This window comes from Ambystoma mexicanum, chromosome 4q (assembly GCF_040938575.1).
Source record: "Ambystoma mexicanum isolate Mex_15411 chromosome 4q, UKY_AmexF1_1, whole genome shotgun sequence".
Taxonomy (NCBI): Eukaryota; Metazoa; Chordata; class Amphibia; order Caudata; family Ambystomatidae; genus Ambystoma; species Ambystoma mexicanum.
The window spans coordinates 367423516-367444256 of record NC_090928.1 but is presented as its reverse complement, the minus strand read 5'-3'; positions in this window follow the sequence as shown (position 1 = coordinate 367444256).

Sequence of the window (20741 nt, the reverse complement as noted above, 5' to 3'; positions counted from 1 at the left end):
ATTGTCCTGGTGACTGATTCTTTTTATGCACGGAATAGCTTTGTGGAATATTTACCTGGCTGGAAAGCGAGAGGCATGATTACATAAAATAAGAAGCCACTTAAACATGGAAAAATGACACAAGGCATTGACAAATTAGTGTCAGAGAATGATTTGACTATATACTGGAGGAAAAATTTGTGGACATTTAGAAACTCCAGGAGAGGATAAGGAAGGAAATGATAAGGCAGATCATTTAAAAAAAAACTAAAAAAGCAAAAGACCAAGTACACAACTAGGTCACTCAACTGCTCTCCAGAAAACCCAACCGGGTACATTGATAATGCAAATTCATCAAAAGTTTAATGTATTTCCGAAATTATATGTTCACATATAATAACCACGTTAGTCCATTGATTTTTCAAAAAAAGAGAGTTTTTATCAACAAATAGTTGCGTGAAGGCATAGTAATCTGCCTCGTGGTGTGAGGCGTTACCAATATTTCCTTAGCGAGGAAGGAAAAGCCACTTAACATCTCATGTCAGACAAAAACATTTGCCAATGCATTTCGGATTCATATATCCTTCTTCAGGGCAAGTCTGCAAATTGTACATGTGTCATATCATAATATTCCAAAATTAATGTATCGACAATAATTAAATGAATAAAGTAAATAACATACCAATAATTGTTGTGGTGGAAAAGGTCAAAATTGATAGATGCGGATAACAGGAAACAGAAGGAGAAGAAGAAAACAGCAGTGAGAGGGCTGATGCATATAAAATTGGCAAGAAATAAAAATTCGAATAGCATTTACCTGACTGAGTAGTAAAGTGCTTGCATGCGTGGTGGCTTGGTGTGCGAAAACATGTGGACGGCAGTGAACTGCCCGGGAAAATGTCAGCGCCGTAGCGCAGCCTTCGGAATAGGCTGAAATGTAATGAAAGTACCATAAGCTATGGAAGCAGACAGGTACGATCAGTATAGATAAATCTTTAAGAAGGCTTACCGTGTGACCAGCGAGCGATAGAACTGTTCCTCTCGCTAGCTCACTTGAAACTGCGATGCACGCATCGGCGCGTTGTCAGGACAACGCCTCTTGAATCTACCACGTGACCGCGTTCCCGAAGGACTCGCGGGTAGGGATAACAGACTGTGTGTGGATCTCCGGGAGGGAGTGCAAAGTCAAAAAATAATTTACATTCTACCAAAAGGTAATCACGGAATAATGGTGACTCAAAATTATCAATAATGAAAAACATGGAAATAGAAGAAATGCTGCCAAAGTAAAGAGGAGTAAAGACAAGCAGTAGCCAAAGGTATGAAAGTGAGATGGCAATTAAAATGGTGTCCAACCCAGAGGCGGGCTGCTAAATATGTTAAGCACAGTATACATAATATTAGTAACACATGGTTGTGGAATTACATTCTGAAATTACAATCAACATACAAAATGCAGTGTCGAACAGTGGCGACACCAAAGGGAGTAACACTGATGGTGCAAGCCTCCCCACTGCTATGGTGGCGCAAAACAACGCCACCTTGGGTCCCAGACAATTGTCCAGGAGACGTAGCGGGGAGGACACAAATAGATCAGTCATATGGAAATTCACAGTATATAATAGCTAGAAACATGTCTATAAAGCAATTCACAGTATATAATAGCTAGAAACATGTCCATAGAATCAAAGAAAAGGTAAAATTATAAAAAACAGTGATAATTGATCTCCTCGTTCATTCCATGGGGAACCAAACTCCCAAGTTTGTCGATCCAAAATGTCTCTCTTCGGTTCAACCGCTGGTTCAAATCTTCGTGAGGATTATTCTTAGTCAGTACCTCCAAGATCACAAATCTGATTTGGGTCAAATTATGACCATTCTCCATCCAGTGGCGGGCTACAGCAGAGTTGGTGTTAGCAGTCCGGATGCATGAGCGATGCTCATTCCACCTCACTTTAGCCATTCTTGTGGATTGTCCCACATAGAATTTTCCACACGGGCATTTGATGCCGTAGATTATATTGGTGCTATCACAAGTACCATAGTTCTTGAGCGGAATCTTTTTCCCTGTTCTGGGATGGTTGATAGAGTCTCCTTTAATTACTGAATTACAATTGGTACAGTGGAGGCAAGGGTATGTCCCAGTGCGTTGGGTTGCAGATTCTTTCAAGGGGGGTCTAGTATATACCAGTTCATCCCTCAAGTTCCTGCTACGTTGATAGGCAAATACCGGTAATTCAGTGAATAAACTTTGTACTCGGACATCATTCTTCAAAATCCCCCAGTGCTTACTAATAGTTTTCTTAATCCTGTTACTCTGAGTTGAAAATTTAGAAACAAATACCGGTGTTTTTAATTCTTTCTTATTTCTGGGATTTTGGGTAGATAACAAAGTTTCTCGTGTCAGGGTACTGACCCTATTTGATGCTATGTCAAGTTCTGTTTGTTTGTAGCCCCGGGCTAGAAATTTCTCTTTCATAATCTGTTGTTGGACTGCACAATCCTCGGGGTCGCTAACAATCTTCTTAACCCTAAGCAGTTGACTGTATGGAAGGTTCTTGAGTAAACTGGGTTGGTGAAAACTTAAGCGATGTAACAGATTGTTACGATCTGTCGGCTTCCGGAAGATTGAGGTACTGTAAGATGTAGTCTCTCTCTTAATGCAGATATCCAAAAAGGTAATCGTATCCTGTGAAACCTCTCTAGTGAATTGGATGCGTTGATCAATACTGTTGAGATATTCAAAGAAGGTGTCAAAGGCCGTCTTGGTGCCCCTCCACACTCCAAAGATATCATCGATGTAGCGAGTCCATAGGCGAATGTCATTTTTCCAACGTTGATTACCCAGCACATTATCAGTTTCAAATTTATACATGAAGCTGTTGGCGTATGAGGGTGCCATTGTTGCCCCCATAGATGTTCCAGAGGTTTGTAAATAGAACTGATTACGGTACTGAAAGTAGGAATTTTCTGATATGAATTGTAAGAGGGCTAATAGAAACTCCTTTTGTGCTCGTATATCAGGTGCTTGTAGCAGTAGCCATTCCACAGCTTCTAATCCTAGATCATATGGTATAGATGTGTAGAGGCTTCTAACATCTATAGTAAACAGCCAATCCCCTTGTTCAGGAATAATGGAGTTGAGTTTCTGTAAAAAGTGGGTGGTGTCGCGAGTATATGTGGATGTTTTCTGAATTAAAGGTTGTAGAAAAAAATCGACATAGACGCCCAGTGGTTGATTAATACTTTCCATGCCAGCCACAATTGGTCTTCCTGGAGGGTTGGTGGGATGCTTATGAATTTTGGGTAAAGTATAGAAGTTTGGTATCCTTGGATGATCTTTAAGCAAAAACTTCTGGGTGTGTTCGTTTATCCACTCTAGTTCGAAGGCCTTATCTAGTAGAGTCTTGAGATTTTGTTTAATCGTAACGGTAGGATCACGGTCCAGGGTGGCATAAATTGACCTGTCCTGAAGTTGCCTGTTACATTCTGCATCATAGTCCACCGTGTTTTGGATAACTAACGCTCCACCTTTGTCCGCTGGGCGAATGGTTATTTTCTTATCGCCATACAGGTCTCTAATGAGTCTCATTTCGTGAGGTTTCAGATTCTTATGGGGAGGATTCTTATAGCTAATTCTCTCCAAGTCACGAGTAACTAGTTTCTGAAAAATATCGATGGAAGGAACAGTAATGGGTGGCACAAAGCCACTCTTTTCTCTAAATTCTTGAAAATCTGGACCAATGGGTGGTTTTTCTTGGACTTCAAGTTCTTCGAAGAAGACCTTCAATTTCAATTTTCTAACGAATTTATAGAGCTCAATTTTTGTGTTGAAGAGAGTAGTACCGTAAGTGGGTACAAAACTCAAACCTTTTTGTAATATGTCTTCCTCTGCTCCTGTCAGTGGTCGGCTAGATATGTTGATCACTAAGTTTTCCTTAGTTGAAATCTGGTTTGTGGTCTGTTTTTTTGATTTCCTCCTCCCCCTGCGCGTTCTTTTGGGCGGGCGCCTAAAAAAGGCAAAGAGGAAGGTGCTTGTGTTGTGGAGCCGCTAGCTGTATTAAGCTCTTCCGTGGTTCGTTCTGTGGAAGTTTCAGATTCTCTCTGAGCTTCCGAATCAGAGCTGCTGGTATTATCTGACGTGTATTTAAATGGTTTCTTAGGTGTTACAGAACTATACCGTTCCATCCATGTATATACCTCATCATTAATGTAATCGTAGGTATCACGTTTAAATTTTTTGACTTTTTTCTGTTCTAGTTCTGCTTTGTAGTCTTCAAGCTTAGTGTTAACATCTAGCAAGATAGTATCGTATTCTTCTTTTCCTAATGAAGCGGTTAGTTCTTTCTCGATATCTTCAATCTCTGTCTTTAATGTCATCAAGTTCTTGGAAAGTTCTTGGATGGTTAACAGAATCAGATCCAATGAACATTTGTTTAAAATAGCTTCCCATTTACGGACAAACTCCTTATTTTCCTTGCACAAGGTTGGCCGAAGTTGTATACGTAGGCCTCTAGGAATGCGTTGGTTCTTGAAGTAGCGTCCTAATGTAATTGCATGTAATTTTCTGTTGATTTCTTTACGTATTAAGTATTCTAGCTGTCTGATCTGTTTCGCAGGATCTTTAGGTGTAGTCCCATGTGTGCCAATTGATGTATCACTGATTAGTTTCAAAATGGCGTTTGCTTCCTCAGGTGAGAACCCTAAGGTTTCTGCGCATTTGTTCGATAATCCTTCTATATCTTCATATGACATAGTAATGTAGTCTAAATCTTGGTGATGTTAAAGAAAACGTGTGCCTCCACTGTGATGTGTCTCGCCAAAAAAGGGGGAACAAAAAAGCGAATAGCAGCAAAGAAGTGGGCACCACTTTGTAATCTTTACTCGGATACTGATTTTTTAGAAAATTAGTTTCTTATGTGATTTCTTGTCCAAAAATTGTAAGAGGGAGCCAGCTGAGATAAATGAGGAGACACCCAAATCTAAACTCAACTAAAAAAGCAAAAGACCAAGTACACAACTAGGTCACTCAACTGCTCTCCAGAAAACCCAACCGGGTACATTGATAATGCAAATTCATCAAAAGTTTAATGTATTTCCGAAATTATATGTTCACATATAATAACCACGTTAGTCCATTGATTTTTCAAAAAAAGAGAGTTTTTATCAACAAATAGTTGCGTGAAGGCATAGTAATCTGCCTCGTGGTGTGAGGCGTTACCAATATTTCCTTAGCGAGGAAGGAAAAGCCACTTAACATCTCATGTCAGACAAAAACATTTGCCAATGCATTTCGGATTCATATATCCTTCTTCAGGGCAAGTCTGCAAATTGTACATGTGTCATATCATAATATTCCAAAATTAATGTATCGACAATAATTAAATGAATAAAGTAAATAACATACCAATAATTGTTGTGGTGGAAAAGGTCAAAATTGATAGATGCGGATAACAGGAAACAGAAGGAGAAGAAGAAAACAGCAGTGAGAGGGCTGATGCATATAAAATTGGCAAGAAATAAAAATTCGAATAGCATTTACCTGACTGAGTAGTAAAGTGCTTGCATGCGTGGTGGCTTGGTGTGCGAAAACATGTGGACGGCAGTGAACTGCCCGGGAAAATGTCAGCGCCGTAGCGCAGCCTTCGGAATAGGCTGAAATGTAATGAAAGTACCATAAGCTATGGAAGCAGACAGGTACGATCAGTATAGATAAATCTTTAAGAAGGCTTACCGTGTGACCAGCGAGCGATAGAACTGTTCCTCTCGCTAGCTCACTTGAAACTGCGATGCACGCATCGGCGCGTTGTCAGGACAACGCCTCTTGAATCTACCACGTGACCGCGTTCCCGAAGGACTCGCGGGTAGGGATAACAGACTGTGTGTGGATCTCCGGAAGGGAGTGCAAAGTCAAAAAATAATTTACATTCTACCAAAAGGTAATCACGGAATAATGGTGACTCAAAATTATCAATAATGAAAAACATGGAAATAGAAGAAATACTGCCAAAGTAAAGAGGAGTAAAGACAAGCAGTAGCCAAAGGTATGAAAGTGAGATGGCAATTAAAATGGTGTCCAACCCAGAGGCGGGCTGCTAAATATGTTAAGCACAGTATACATAATATTAGTAACACATGGTTGTGGAATTACATTCTGAAATTACAATCAACATACAAAATGCAGTGTCGAACAGTGGCGACACCAAAGGGAGTAACACTGATGGTGCAAGCCTCCCCACTGCTATGGTGGCGCAAAACAACGCCACCTTGGGTCCCAGACAATTGTCCAGGAGACGTAGCGGGGAGGACACAAATAGATCAGTCATATGGAAATTCACAGTATATAATAGCTAGAAACATGTCTATAAAGCAATTCACAGTATATAATAGCTAGAAACATGTCCATAGAATCAAAGAAAAGGTAAAATTATAAAAAACAGTGATAATTGATCTCCTCGTTCATTCCATGGGGAACCAAACTCCCAAGTTTGTCGATCCAAAATGTCTCTCTTCGGTTCAACCGCTGGTTCAAATCTTCGTGAGGATTATTCTTAGTCAGTACCTCCAAGATCACAAATCTGATTTGGGTCAAATTATGACCATTCTCCATCCAGTGGCGGGCTACAGCAGAGTTGGTGTTAGCAGTCCGGATGCATGAGCGATGCTCATTCCACCTCACTTTAGCCATTCTTGTGGATTGTCCCACATAGAATTTTCCACACGGGCATTTGATACCGTAGATTATATTGGTGCTATCACAAGTACCATAGTTCTTGAGCGGAATCTTTTTCCCTGTTCTGGGATGGTTGATAGAGTCTCCTTTAATTACTGAATTACAATTGGTACAGTGGAGGCAAGGGTATGTCCCAGTGCGTTGGGTTGCAGATTCTTTCAAGGGGGGTCTAGTATATACCAGTTCATCCCTCAAGTTCCTGCTACGTTGATAGGCAAATACCGGTAATTCAGTGAATAAACTTTGTACTCGGACATCATTCTTCAAAATCCCCCAGTGCTTACTAATAGTTTTCTTAATCCTGTTACTCTGAGTTGAAAATTTAGAAACAAATACCGGTGTTTTTAATTCTTTCTTATTTCTGGGATTTTGGGTAGATAACAAAGTTTCTCGTGTCAGGGTACTGACCCTATTTGATGCTATGTCGAGTTCTGTTTGTTTGTAGCCCGGGGCTAGAAATTTCTCTTTCATAATCTGTTGTTGGACTGCACAATCCTCGGGGTCGCTAACAATCTTCTTAACCCTAAGCAGTTGACTGTATGGAAGGTTCTTGAGTAAACTGGGTTGGTGAAAACTTAAGCGATGTAACAGATTGTTACGATCTGTCGGCTTCCGGAAGATTGAGGTACTGTAAGATGTAGTCTCTCTCTTAATGCAGATATCCAAAAAGGTAATCGTATCCTGTGAAACCTCTCTAGTGAATTGGATGCGTTGATCAATACTGTTGAGATATTCAAAGAAGGTGTCAAAGGCCGTCTTGGTGCCCCTCCACACTCCAAAGATATCATCGATGTAGCGAGTCCATAGGCGAATGTCATTTTTCCAACGTTGATTACCCAGCACATTATCAGTTTCAAATTTATACATGAAGCTGTTGGCGTATGAGGGTGCCATTGTTGCCCCCATAGATGTTCCAGAGGTTTGTAAATAGAACTGATTACGGTACTGAAAGTAGGAATTTTCTGATATGAATTGTAAGAGGGCTAATAGAAACTCCTTTTGTGCTCGTATATCAGGTGCTTGTAGCAGTAGCCATTCCACAGCTTCTAATCCTAGATCATGTGGTATAGATGTGTAGAGGCTTCTAACATCTATAGTAAACAGCCAATCCCCTTGTTCAGGAATAATGGAGTTGAGTTTCTGTAAAAAGTGGGTGGTGTCGCGAGTATATGTGGATGTTTTCTGAATTAAAGGTTGTAGAAAAAAATCGACATAGACGCCCAGTGGTTGATTAATACTTTCCATGCCAGCCACAATTGGTCTTCCTGGAGGGTTGGTGGGATGCTTATGAATTTTGGGTAAAGTATAGAAGTTTGGTATCCTTGGATGATCTTTAAGCAAAAACTTCTGGGTGTGTTCGTTTATCCACTCTAGTTCGAAGGCCTTATCTAGTAGAGTCTTGAGATTTTGTTTAATCGTAACGGTAGGATCACGGTCCAGGGTGGCATAAATTGACCTGTCCTGAAGTTGCCTGTTACATTCTGCATCATAGTCCACCGTGTTTTGGATAACTAACGCTCCACCTTTGTCCGCTGGGCGAATGGTTATTTTCTTATCGCCATACAGGTCTCTAATGAGTCTCATTTCGTGAGGTTTCAGATTCTTATGGGGAGGATTCTTATAGCTAATTCTCTCCAAGTCACGAGTAACTAGTTTCTGAAAAATATCGATGGAAGGAACAGTAATGGGTGGCACAAAGCCACTCTTTTCTCTAAATTCTTGAAAATCTGGACCAATGGGTGGTTTTTCTTGGACTTCAAGTTCTTCGAAGAAGACCTTCAATTTCAATTTTCTAACGAATTTATAGAGCTCAATTTTTGTGTTGAAGAGAGTAGTACCGTAAGTGGGTACAAAACTCAAACCTTTTTGTAATATGTCTTCCTCTGCTCCTGTCAGTGGTCGGCTAGATATGTTGATCACTAAGTTTTCCTTAGTTGAAATCTGGTTTGTGGTCTGTTTTTTTGATTTCCTCCTCCCCCTGCGCGTTCTTTTGGGCGGGCGCCTAAAAAAAGCTAGCGGCTCCACAACACAAGCACCTTCCTCTTTGCCTTTTTTAGGCGCCCGCCCAAAAGAACGCACAGGGGGAGGAGGAAATCAAAAAAACAGACCACAAACCAGATTTCAACTAAGGAAAACTTAGTGATCAACATATCTAGCCGACCACTGACAGGAGCAGAGGAAGACATATTACAAAAAGGTTTGAGTTTTGTACCCACTTACGGTACTACTCTCTTCAACACAAAAATTGAGCTCTATAAATTCGTTAGAAAATTGAAATTGAAGGTCTTCTTCGAAGAACTTGAAGTCCAAGAAAAACCACCCATTGGTCCAGATTTTCAAGAATTTAGAGAAAAGAGTGGCTTTGTGCCACCCATTACTGTTCCTTCCATCGATATTTTTCAGAAACTAGTTACTCGTGACTTGGAGAGAATTAGCTATAAGAATCCTCCCCATAAGAATCTGAAACCTCACGAAATGAGACTCATTAGAGACCTGTATGGCGATAAGAAAATAACCATTCGCCCAGCGGACAAAGGTGGAGCGTTAGTTATCCAAAACACGGTGGACTATGATGCAGAATGTAACAGGCAACTTCAGGACAGGTCAATTTATGCCACCCTGGACCGTGATCCTACCGTTACGATTAAACAAAATCTCAAGACTCTACTAGATAAGGCCTTCGAACTAGAGTGGATAAACGAACACACCCAGAAGTTTTTGCTTAAAGATCATCCAAGGATACCAAACTTCTATACTTTACCCAAAATTCATAAGCATCCCACCAACCCTCCAGGAAGACCAATTGTGGCTGGCATGGAAAGTATTAATCAACCACTGGGCGTCTATGTCGATTTTTTTCTACAACCTTTAATTCAGAAAACATCCACATATACTCGCGACACCACCCACTTTTTACAGAAACTCAACTCCATTATTCCTGAACAAGGGGATTGGCTGTTTACTATAGATGTTAGAAGCCTCTACACATCTATACCACATGATCTAGGATTAGAAGCTGTGGAATGGCTACTGCTACAAGCACCTGATATACGAGCACAAAAGGAGTTTCTATTAGCCCTCTTACAATTCATATCAGAAAATTCCTACTTTCAGTACCGTAATCAGTTCTATTTACAAACCTCTGGAACATCTATGGGGGCAACAATGGCACCCTCATACGCCAACAGCTTCATGTATAAATTTGAAACTGATAATGTGCTGGGTAATCAACGTTGGAAAAATGACATTCGCCTATGGACTCGCTACATCGATGATATCTTTGGAGTGTGGAGGGGCACCAAGACGGCCTTTGACACCTTCTTTGAATATCTCAACAGTATTGATCAACGCATCCAATTCACTAGAGAGGTTTCACAGGATACGATTACCTTTTTGGATATCTGCATTAAGAGAGAGACTACATCTTACAGTACCTCAATCTTCCGGAAGCCGACAGATCGTAACAATCTGTTACATCGCTTAAGTTTTCACCAACCCAGTTTACTCAAGAACCTTCCATACAGTCAACTGCTTAGGGTTAAGAAGATTGTTAGCGACCCCGAGGATTGTGCAGTCCAACAACAGATTATGAAAGAGAAATTTCTAGCCCCGGGCTACAAACAAACAGAACTCGACATAGCATCAAATAGGGTCAGTACCCTGACACGAGAAACTTTGTTATCTACCCAAAATCCCAGAAATAAGAAAGAATTAAAAACACCGGTATTTGTTTCTAAATTTTCAACTCAGAGTAACAGGATTAAGAAAACTATTAGTAAGCACTGGGGGATTTTGAAGAATGATGTCCGAGTACAAAGTTTATTCACTGAATTACCGGTATTTGCCTATCAACGTAGCAGGAACTTGAGGGATGAACTGGTATATACTAGACCCCCCTTGAAAGAATCTGCAACCCAACGCACTGGGACATACCCTTGCCTCCACTGTACCAATTGTAATTCAGTAATTAAAGGAGACTCTATCAACCATCCCAGAACAGGGAAAAAGATTCCGCTCAAGAACTATGGTACTTGTGATAGCACCAATATAATCTACGGTATCAAATGCCCGTGTGGAAAATTCTATGTGGGACAATCCACAAGAATGGCTAAAGTGAGGTGGAATGAGCATCGCTCATGCATCCGGACTGCTAACACCAACTCTGCTGTAGCCCGCCACTGGATGGAGAATGGTCATAATTTGACCCAAATCAGATTTGTGATCTTGGAGGTACTGACTAAGAATAATCCTCACGAAGATTTGAACCAGCGGTTGAACCGAAGAGAGACATTTTGGATCGACAAACTTGGGAGTTTGGTTCCCCATGGAATGAACGAGGAGATCAATTATCACTGTTTTTTATAATTTTACCTTTTCTTTGATTCTATGGACATGTTTCTAGCTATTATATACTGTGAATTGCTTTATAGACATGTTTCTAGCTATTATATACTGTGAATTTCCATATGACTGATCTATTTGTGTCCTCCCCGCTACGTCTCCTGGACAATTGTCTGGGACCCAAGGTGGCGTTGTTTTGCGCCACCATAGCAGTGGGGAGGCTTGCACCATCAGTGTTACTCCCTTTGGTGTCGCCACTGTTCGACACTGCATTTTGTATGTTGATTGTAATTTCAGAATGTAATTCCACAACCATGTGTTACTAATATTATGTATACTGTGCTTAACATATTTAGCAGCCCGCCTCTGGGTTGGACACCATTTTAATTGCCATCTCACTTTCATACCTTTGGCTACTGCTTGTCTTTACTCCTCTTTACTTTGGCAGTATTTCTTCTATTTCCATGTTTTTCATTATTGATAATTTTGAGTCACCATTATTCCGTGATTACCTTTTGGTAGAATGTAAATTATTTTTTGACTTTGCACTCCCTTCCGGAGATCCACACACAGTCTGTTATCCCTACCCGCGAGTCCTTCGGGAACGCGGTCACGTGGTAGATTCAAGAGGCGTTGTCCTGACAACGCGCCGATGCGTGCATCGCAGTTTCAAGTGAGCTAGCGAGAGGAACAGTTCTATCGCTCGCTGGTCACACGGTAAGCCTTCTTAAAGATTTATCTATACTGATCGTACCTGTCTGCTTCCATAGCTTATGGTACTTTCATTACATTTCAGCCTATTCCGAAGGCTGCGCTACGGCGCTGACATTTTCCCGGGCAGTTCACTGCCGTCCACATGTTTTCGCACACCAAGCCACCACGCATGCAAGCACTTTACTACTCAGTCAGGTAAATGCTATTCGAATTTTTATTTCTTGCCAATTTTATATGCATCAGCCCTCTCACTGCTGTTTTCTTCTTCTCCTTCTGTTTCCTGTTATCCGCATCTATCAATTTTGACCTTTTCCACCACAACAATTATTGGTATGTTATTTACTTTATTCATTTAATTATTGTCGATACATTAATTTTGGAATATTATGATATGACACATGTACAATTTGCAGACTTGCCCTGAAGAAGGATATATGAATCCGAAATGCATTGGCAAATGTTTTTGTCTGACATGAGATGTTAAGTGGCTTTTCCTTCCTCGCTAAGGAAATATTGGTAACGCCTCACACCACGAGGCAGATTACTATGCCTTCACGCAACTATTTGTTGATAAAAACTCTCTTTTTTTGAAAAATCAATGGACTAACGTGGTTATTATATGTGAACATATAATTTCGGAAATACATTAAACTTTTGATGAATTTGCATTATCAATGTACCCGGTTGGGTTTTCTGGAGAGCAGTTGAGTGACCTAGTTGTGTACTTGGTCTTTTGCTTTTTTAGTTGAGTTTAGATTTGGGTGTCTCCTCATTTATCTCAGCTGGCTCCCTCTTACAATTTTTGGACAAGAAATCACATAAGAAACTAATTTTCTAAAAAATCAGTATCCGAGTAAAGATTACAAAGTGGTGCCCACTTCTTTGCTGCTATTCGCTTTTTTGTTCCCCCTTTTTTGGCGAGACACATCACAGTGGAGGCACACGTTTTCTTTAACATCACCAAGATTTAGACTACATTACTATGTCATATGAAGATATAGAAGGATTATCGAACAAATGCGCAGAAACCTTAGGGTTCTCACCTGAGGAAGCAAACGCCATTTTGAAACTAATCAGTGATACATCAATTGGCACACATGGGACTACACCTAAAGATCCTGCGAAACAGATCAGACAGCTAGAATACTTAATACGTAAAGAAATCAACAGAAAATTACATGCAATTACATTAGGACGCTACTTCAAGAACCAACGCATTCCTAGAGGCCTACGTATACAACTTCGGCCAACCTTGTGCAAGGAAAATAAGGAGTTTGTCCGTAAATGGGAAGCTATTTTAAACAAATGTTCATTGGATCTGATTCTGTTAACCATCCAAGAACTTTCCAAGAACTTGATGACATTAAAGACAGAGATTGAAGATATCGAGAAAGAACTAACCGCTTCATTAGGAAAAGAAGAATACGATACTATCTTGCTAGATGTTAACACTAAGCTTGAAGACTACAAAGCAGAACTAGAACAGAAAAAAGTCAAAAAATTTAAACGTGATACCTACGATTACATTAATGATGAGGTATATACATGGATGGAACGGTATAGTTCTGTAACACCTAAGAAACCATTTAAATACACGTCAGATAATACCAGCAGCTCTGATTCGGAAGCTCAGAGAGAATCTGAAACTTCCACAGAACGAACCACGGAAGAGCTTAATACAGCTAGCGGCTCCACAACACAAGCACCTTCCTCTTTGCCTTTTTTAGGCGCCCGCCCAAAAGAACGCGCAGGGGGAGGAGGAAATCAAAAAAACAGACCACAAACCAGATTTCAACTAAGGAAAACTTAGTGATCAACATATCTAGCCGACCACTGACAGGAGCAGAGGAAGACATATTACAAAAAGGTTTGAGTTTTGTACCCACTTACGGTACTACTCTCTTCAACACAAAAATTGAGCTCTATAAATTCGTTAGAAAATTGAAATTGAAGGTCTTCTTCGAAGAACTTGAAGTCCAAGAAAAACCACCCATTGGTCCAGATTTTCAAGAATTTAGAGAAAAGAGTGGCTTTGTGCCACCCATTACTGTTCCTTCCATCGATATTTTTCAGAAACTAGTTACTCGTGACTTGGAGAGAATTAGCTATAAGAATCCTCCCCATAAGAATCTGAAACCTCACGAAATGAGACTCATTAGAGACCTGTATGGCGATAAGAAAATAACCATTCGCCCAGCGGACAAAGGTGGAGCGTTAGTTATCCAAAACACGGTGGACTATGATGCAGAATGTAACAGGCAACTTCAGGACAGGTCAATTTATGCCACCCTGGACCGTGATCCTACCGTTACGATTAAACAAAATCTCAAGACTCTACTAGATAAGGCCTTCGAACTAGAGTGGATAAACGAACACACCCAGAAGTTTTTGCTTAAAGATCATCCAAGGATACCAAACTTCTATACTTTACCCAAAATTCATAAGCATCCCACCAACCCTCCAGGAAGACCAATTGTGGCTGGCATGGAAAGTATTAATCAACCACTGGGCGTCTATGTCGATTTTTTTCTACAACCTTTAATTCAGAAAACATCCACATATACTCGCGACACCACCCACTTTTTACAGAAACTCAACTCCATTATTCCTGAACAAGGGGATTGGCTGTTTACTATAGATGTTAGAAGCCTCTACACATCTATACCACATGATCTAGGATTAGAAGCTGTGGAATGGCTACTGCTACAAGCACCTGATATACGAGCACAAAAGGAGTTTCTATTAGCCCTCTTACAATTCATATCAGAAAATTCCTACTTTCAGTACCGTAATCAGTTCTATTTACAAACCTCTGGAACATCTATGGGGGCAACAATGGCACCCTCATACGCCAACAGCTTCATGTATAAATTTGAAACTGATAATGTGCTGGGTAATCAACGTTGGAAAAATGACATTCGCCTATGGACTCGCTACATCGATGATATCTTTGGAGTGTGGAGGGGCACCAAGACGGCCTTTGACACCTTCTTTGAATATCTCAACAGTATTGATCAACGCATCCAATTCACTAGAGAGGTTTCACAGGATACGATTACCTTTTTGGATATCTGCATTAAGAGAGAGACTACATCTTACAGTACCTCAATCTTCCGGAAGCCGACAGATCGTAACAATCTGTTACATCGCTTAAGTTTTCACCAACCCAGTTTACTCAAGAACCTTCCATACAGTCAACTGCTTAGGGTTAAGAAGATTGTTAGCGACCCCGAGGATTGTGCAGTCCAACAACAGATTATGAAAGAGAAATTTCTAGCCCGGGGCTACAAACAAACAGAACTCGACATAGCATCAAATAGGGTCAGTACCCTGACACGAGAAACTTTGTTATCTACCCAAAATCCCAGAAATAAGAAAGAATTAAAAACACCGGTATTTGTTTCTAAATTTTCAACTCAGAGTAACAGGATTAAGAAAACTATTAGTAAGCACTGGGGGATTTTGAAGAATGATGTCCGAGTACAAAGTTTATTCACTGAATTACCGGTATTTGCCTATCAACGTAGCAGGAACTTGAGGGATGAACTGGTATATACTAGACCCCCCTTGAAAGAATCTGCAACCCAACGCACTGGGACATACCCTTGCCTCCACTGTACCAATTGTAATTCAGTAATTAAAGGAGACTCTATCAACCATCCCAGAACAGGGAAAAAGATTCCGCTCAAGAACTATGGTACTTGTGATAGCACCAATATAATCTACGGCATCAAATGCCCGTGTGGAAAATTCTATGTGGGACAATCCACAAGAATGGCTAAAGTGAGGTGGAATGAGCATCGCTCATGCATCCGGACTGCTAACACCAACTCTGCTGTAGCCCGCCACTGGATGGAGAATGGTCATAATTTGACCCAAATCAGATTTGTGATCTTGGAGGTACTGACTAAGAATAATCCTCACGAAGATTTGAACCAGCGGTTGAACCGAAGAGAGACATTTTGGATCGACAAACTTGGGAGTTTGGTTCCCCATGGAATGAACGAGGAGATCAATTATCACTGTTTTTTATAATTTTACCTTTTCTTTGATTCTATGGACATGTTTCTAGCTATTATATACTGTGAATTGCTTTATAGACATGTTTCTAGCTATTATATACTGTGAATTTCCATATGACTGATCTATTTGTGTCCTCCCCGCTACGTCTCCTGGACAATTGTCTGGGACCCAAGGTGGCGTTGTTTTGCGCCACCATAGCAGTGGGGAGGCTTGCACCATCAGTGTTACTCCCTTTGGTGTCGCCACTGTTCGACACTGCATTTTGTATGTTGATTGTAATTTCAGAATGTAATTCCACAACCATGTGTTACTAATATTATGTATACTGTGCTTAACATATTTAGCAGCCCGCCTCTGGGTTGGACACCATTTTAATTGCCATCTCACTTTCATACCTTTGGCTACTGCTTGTCTTTACTCCTCTTTACTTTGGCAGTATTTCTTCTATTTCCATGTTTTTCATTATTGATAATTTTGAGTCACCATTATTCCGTGATTACCTTTTGGTAGAATGTAAATTATTTTTTGACTTTGCACTCCCTTCCGGAGATCCACACACAGTCTGTTATCCCTACCCGCGAGTCCTTCGGGAACGCGGTCACGTGGTAGATTCAAGAGGCGTTGTCCTGACAACGCGCCGATGCGTGCATCGCAGTTTCAAGTGAGCTAGCGAGAGGAACAGTTCTATCGCTCGCTGGTCACACGGTAAGCCTTCTTAAAGATTTATCTATACTGATCGTACCTGTCTGCTTCCATAGCTTATGGTACTTTCATTACATTTCAGCCTATTCCGAAGGCTGCGCTACGGCGCTGACATTTTCCCGGGCAGTTCACTGCCGTCCACATGTTTTCGCACACCAAGCCACCACGCATGCAAGCACTTTACTACTCAGTCAGGTAAATGCTATTCGAATTTTTATTTCTTGCCAATTTTATATGCATCAGCCCTCTCACTGCTGTTTTCTTCTTCTCCTGTTTCCTGTTATCCGCATCTATCAATTTTGACCTTTTCCACCACAACAATTATTGGTATGTTATTTACTTTATTCATTTAATTATTGTCGATACATTAATTTTGGAATATTATGATATGACACATGTACAATTTGCAGACTTGCCCTGAAGAAGGATATATGAATCCGAAATGCATTGGCAAATGTTTTTGTCTGACATGAGATGTTAAGTGGCTTTTCCTTCCTCGCTAAGGAAATATTGGTAACGCCTCACACCACGAGGCAGATTACTATGCCTTCACGCAACTATTTGTTGATAAAAACTCTCTTTTTTTGAAAAATCAATGGACTAACGTGGTTATTATATGTGAACATATAATTTCGGAAATACATTAAACTTTTGATGAATTTGCATTATCAATGTACCCGGTTGGGTTTTCTGGAGAGCAGTTGAGTGACCTAGTTGTGTACTTGGTCTTTTGCTTTTTTAGTTGAGTTTAGATTTGGGTGTCTCCTCATTTATCTCAGCTGGCTCCCTCTTACAATTTTTGGACAAGAAATCACATAAGAAACTAATTTTCTAAAAAATCAGTATCCGAGTAAAGATTACAAAGTGGTGCCCACTTCTTTGCTGCTATAAGGCAGATCATTTAGCCAAAATTGGGCTTAATACTTAATTTGTTTCTTTCTATTTGATTTAGAACACTAAGAAATCTTTGGTCTGAGGTCACGGGACCGGAGGACACGGGAGACGATGGAGTCCTGGAGTCCCCTGGATGACGATCAAGTGATACCTGCCTCCGGGTGGAGGTGAAGACAAAGTAACCGGGATGCCAAAAGAGATGACTCCTATGGAAAAAGCATCCAAGAGTGCCAGGCTGAAAGAGTGCCCCAAATGAACCAGATAATGGGATGTTGCTGATCGGGACGTCTCAGAGGCAGACAACAGTAGAAGAACAATGAACTTGCAGCATTGTTGGTGCATGAATTCCGATGTGTCCTGGAGTATGGAGTTCCACATCTTTATTGTTTTAATTAATTATTTTAATTTGTTATGTTAATTCTTTGTTTTAATTATTTATTTTATTTTATTGTTTTATGATTGACTTCAAGTATAAAAAAAGACACTACACTATAAACACTTCAATTGGGAAGAAATATGTAAAATATTTTATAAGGACTGCTGGACTCAGAGATGAATTTTGATATTACGGTGGTTGAACAGTGATTTATTGTGAAATGTGTGAATATTCATTTTGTTGAATTGCTATGATTTAAAAGAAGAAAAGGAGTGCAAGTTGGGTTTCTTCCAATTGTGGCTTGGACCACTGCCAAATTCTCAGAAAAAGGAGGGATAATGTAGTATAATTTATTGTGTTTTGGAGTACAGCGCCACTGAATGTGATAACATTATTGCCAGCAATAATGTGGCACATATAGCCAGCCCTATGTTCCTAGCATAACTTATGGGTATGCAAACGGAGATAGGCTGCAGGTTTAAAAGTACACCAGAATATATATTTTTTCTCTTACTTGAAATGCCTCATTCACAGGAGACTACATTAGCTGTCTAATTGACTGACTTAATTAACAAATACTAACACTAGTACTAACTCAATAGCATTATAATGTAATCTCTATGTGGAAAAGAGGCAGAAAGACATGTTCTGAGATTAATTTTAAACGTGCATTTGGATTTTTTTTTCTTCTCTCTTTGTTCACTGTGTTTGCAGAAAGCAGAATATGCATGCCAGGAAATGAGTTTAGCTACAGTTTCTTACTGTAAAAATTGAGCTATGGTGGAAGGAAGGGTAGGGTGATACGGTCTTTTGAATTTGATTGGCGCAGAGTATCTGCAGTGATTCCACGTAAGCAGAGGGGGACGAGACAGAGGTTTGCTGGAAGAGTCTGACAAAAAAAGGTTCAGATTGCTTTTTGCTGACCTGCTGACACGGACCATCTGAGACTGGGCTGTGAGGAGGCATTCCCAGTCTGAATTAGCACTGGCTTGAGAACTGTAGATAACTGAACTGCATGTACTCGCTGTGCACTTCAAACTTCAAGATTACGAGGACAACCCTGGGCCCATTCCTTGGAGGCGAGCGAAGGGAGGTCACGTGTGGGAGAACTACAGATAGCTGGTAAATATCCAAAGTGAATTGAGGTTCTCGCGTGCTGTATGAATGCCCTTCTATAAATAGCAGGCAGGGAGAGTAGCAGAAGGGAATCCCCTGTGTTTAATTGCCACTCTATAATGTTGCAAAGTGAATGTCGTCCTATTGCTGTATTTTTTTTCTCTTCTGTTTGTTTCAGAGAATACTGTAATAAAAAAAAGGTAAGATGTTATTTTGAAATGCAACTGTTTTATAATACAAATGTAATGTATACGAACCGTGTAGAGTGTTTTTGCTTTTGTTTTTTTTTTTTGGTGCATTTAGAATAATATTTCGGGAGAGGGGGAAGATTTTTAGGTAATACATGTGTCATGTTTCCCATAAAGGTGGAATAATAGCACTAAGAGTGATAAATAGCTGTGTGCCTGTTTCCACTCTGTGTGTGGTGTCTGAGCGGAATCTAATACAATAGACATTGCTGGGCGTACATGAACCAGCAAAGAGGCCTATGGAAACATAGTTCACTAATGTATATAAATTAGTGATAATACCACAGGTTATTGAGAATACTATATGTGAAACTGTGGTGTTCCTGAATGTAGGTCTGAGGCCTCTATAGATCACACGAACAGTCTAAGAATACGAAGGATATTTGTGTATATTGGGGCCACAATAAAACAGAAAAATTATGCTCATTACTAAACCACCGACAATAAAGTATACCACTAAATGATCCTATATAATGTAATAAGGAATGGTCACTGAAAGAAAGTAAGGCCAAACCCAATCTAAATGCAAGGAGTAGTCATCACCAAATTACCATTATTTTTGGCGGTAAGAAAATACCACCAGACCCCAAATCTACACAAAATATCCAACATATTCTGGGGTACTTGTAAACCTGCAGCCTTTCTCCGTTTGCATACCCATATGTTATGCTAGGAACATAGGGCTGGCTATATGTGCCACATTATTGCTAGCAATAATGTTATCACATTCAGTGGCACTGTACTCCAAAACACAATAAATTATACTACAGAGTCCAACAACAAAACACCAGCCATATATCAATGGTGAAATCTGTGACTCCCGGGTGTAATGCTGGCTAAACATCCATAAGGTCAAACACCATCATCAGCTGACCAACAGTTTTAGCAGCATGTGAGAAAAGACATCGACCCGCTTCAATAAAGATTGACATTTCATATTGTATTCAAATCACCCCACCATGTGGTGCATATATCCAATGGCTTCTGCAGGAATCAGGAGTTATCCAAAACGAAAGTGGGGCCATCTATATTGGGGCCATAGGTGTTAATGAGGAGCAACTTCAGACGAAACAACATACCAACTACCACCTTAAAGCTAGCAAGAGCATCCAAAGTAACATGTACTAGCTGGAAATTTAGCGAGTGATGGATCCATGTCAGGACTCCCCTGCGCTGTGAGGAGTATGCAGTGTAATATCAGTCACTGCCCCAATGTTTAGCAAGGGACATGCAAGTGGAAGGAAAGACAATTGTCTCTTGAAGGAGGTATATTTTTCCTGAATGATGCCCGGGGTAAGCCACAAGCTTCCTGGCCATTGTAGGATTCACAGTGGTGCAACCAGAAGAACAGAAAACAGAGGCCTGTAAGCTATATTATACAGTACATAAAATAAGTAGGCACAGCGTTCTGTGAGAAGGCCTGATTTAACACAATGTCAAACAGGCAGTGTCTTCCATGGGCTCTGCTACCAACTATTAGGGGTCACGAGAAAACTAATTGCTAGTGGTAGTTTTGTCAGATGAGGTCTTCCTTCATTCATTTACTTTTCATTTCTCATTAATATGCATGTCTAGAGGAAATATGTTTGACACTAATAAAGATCCTGCTCATGGG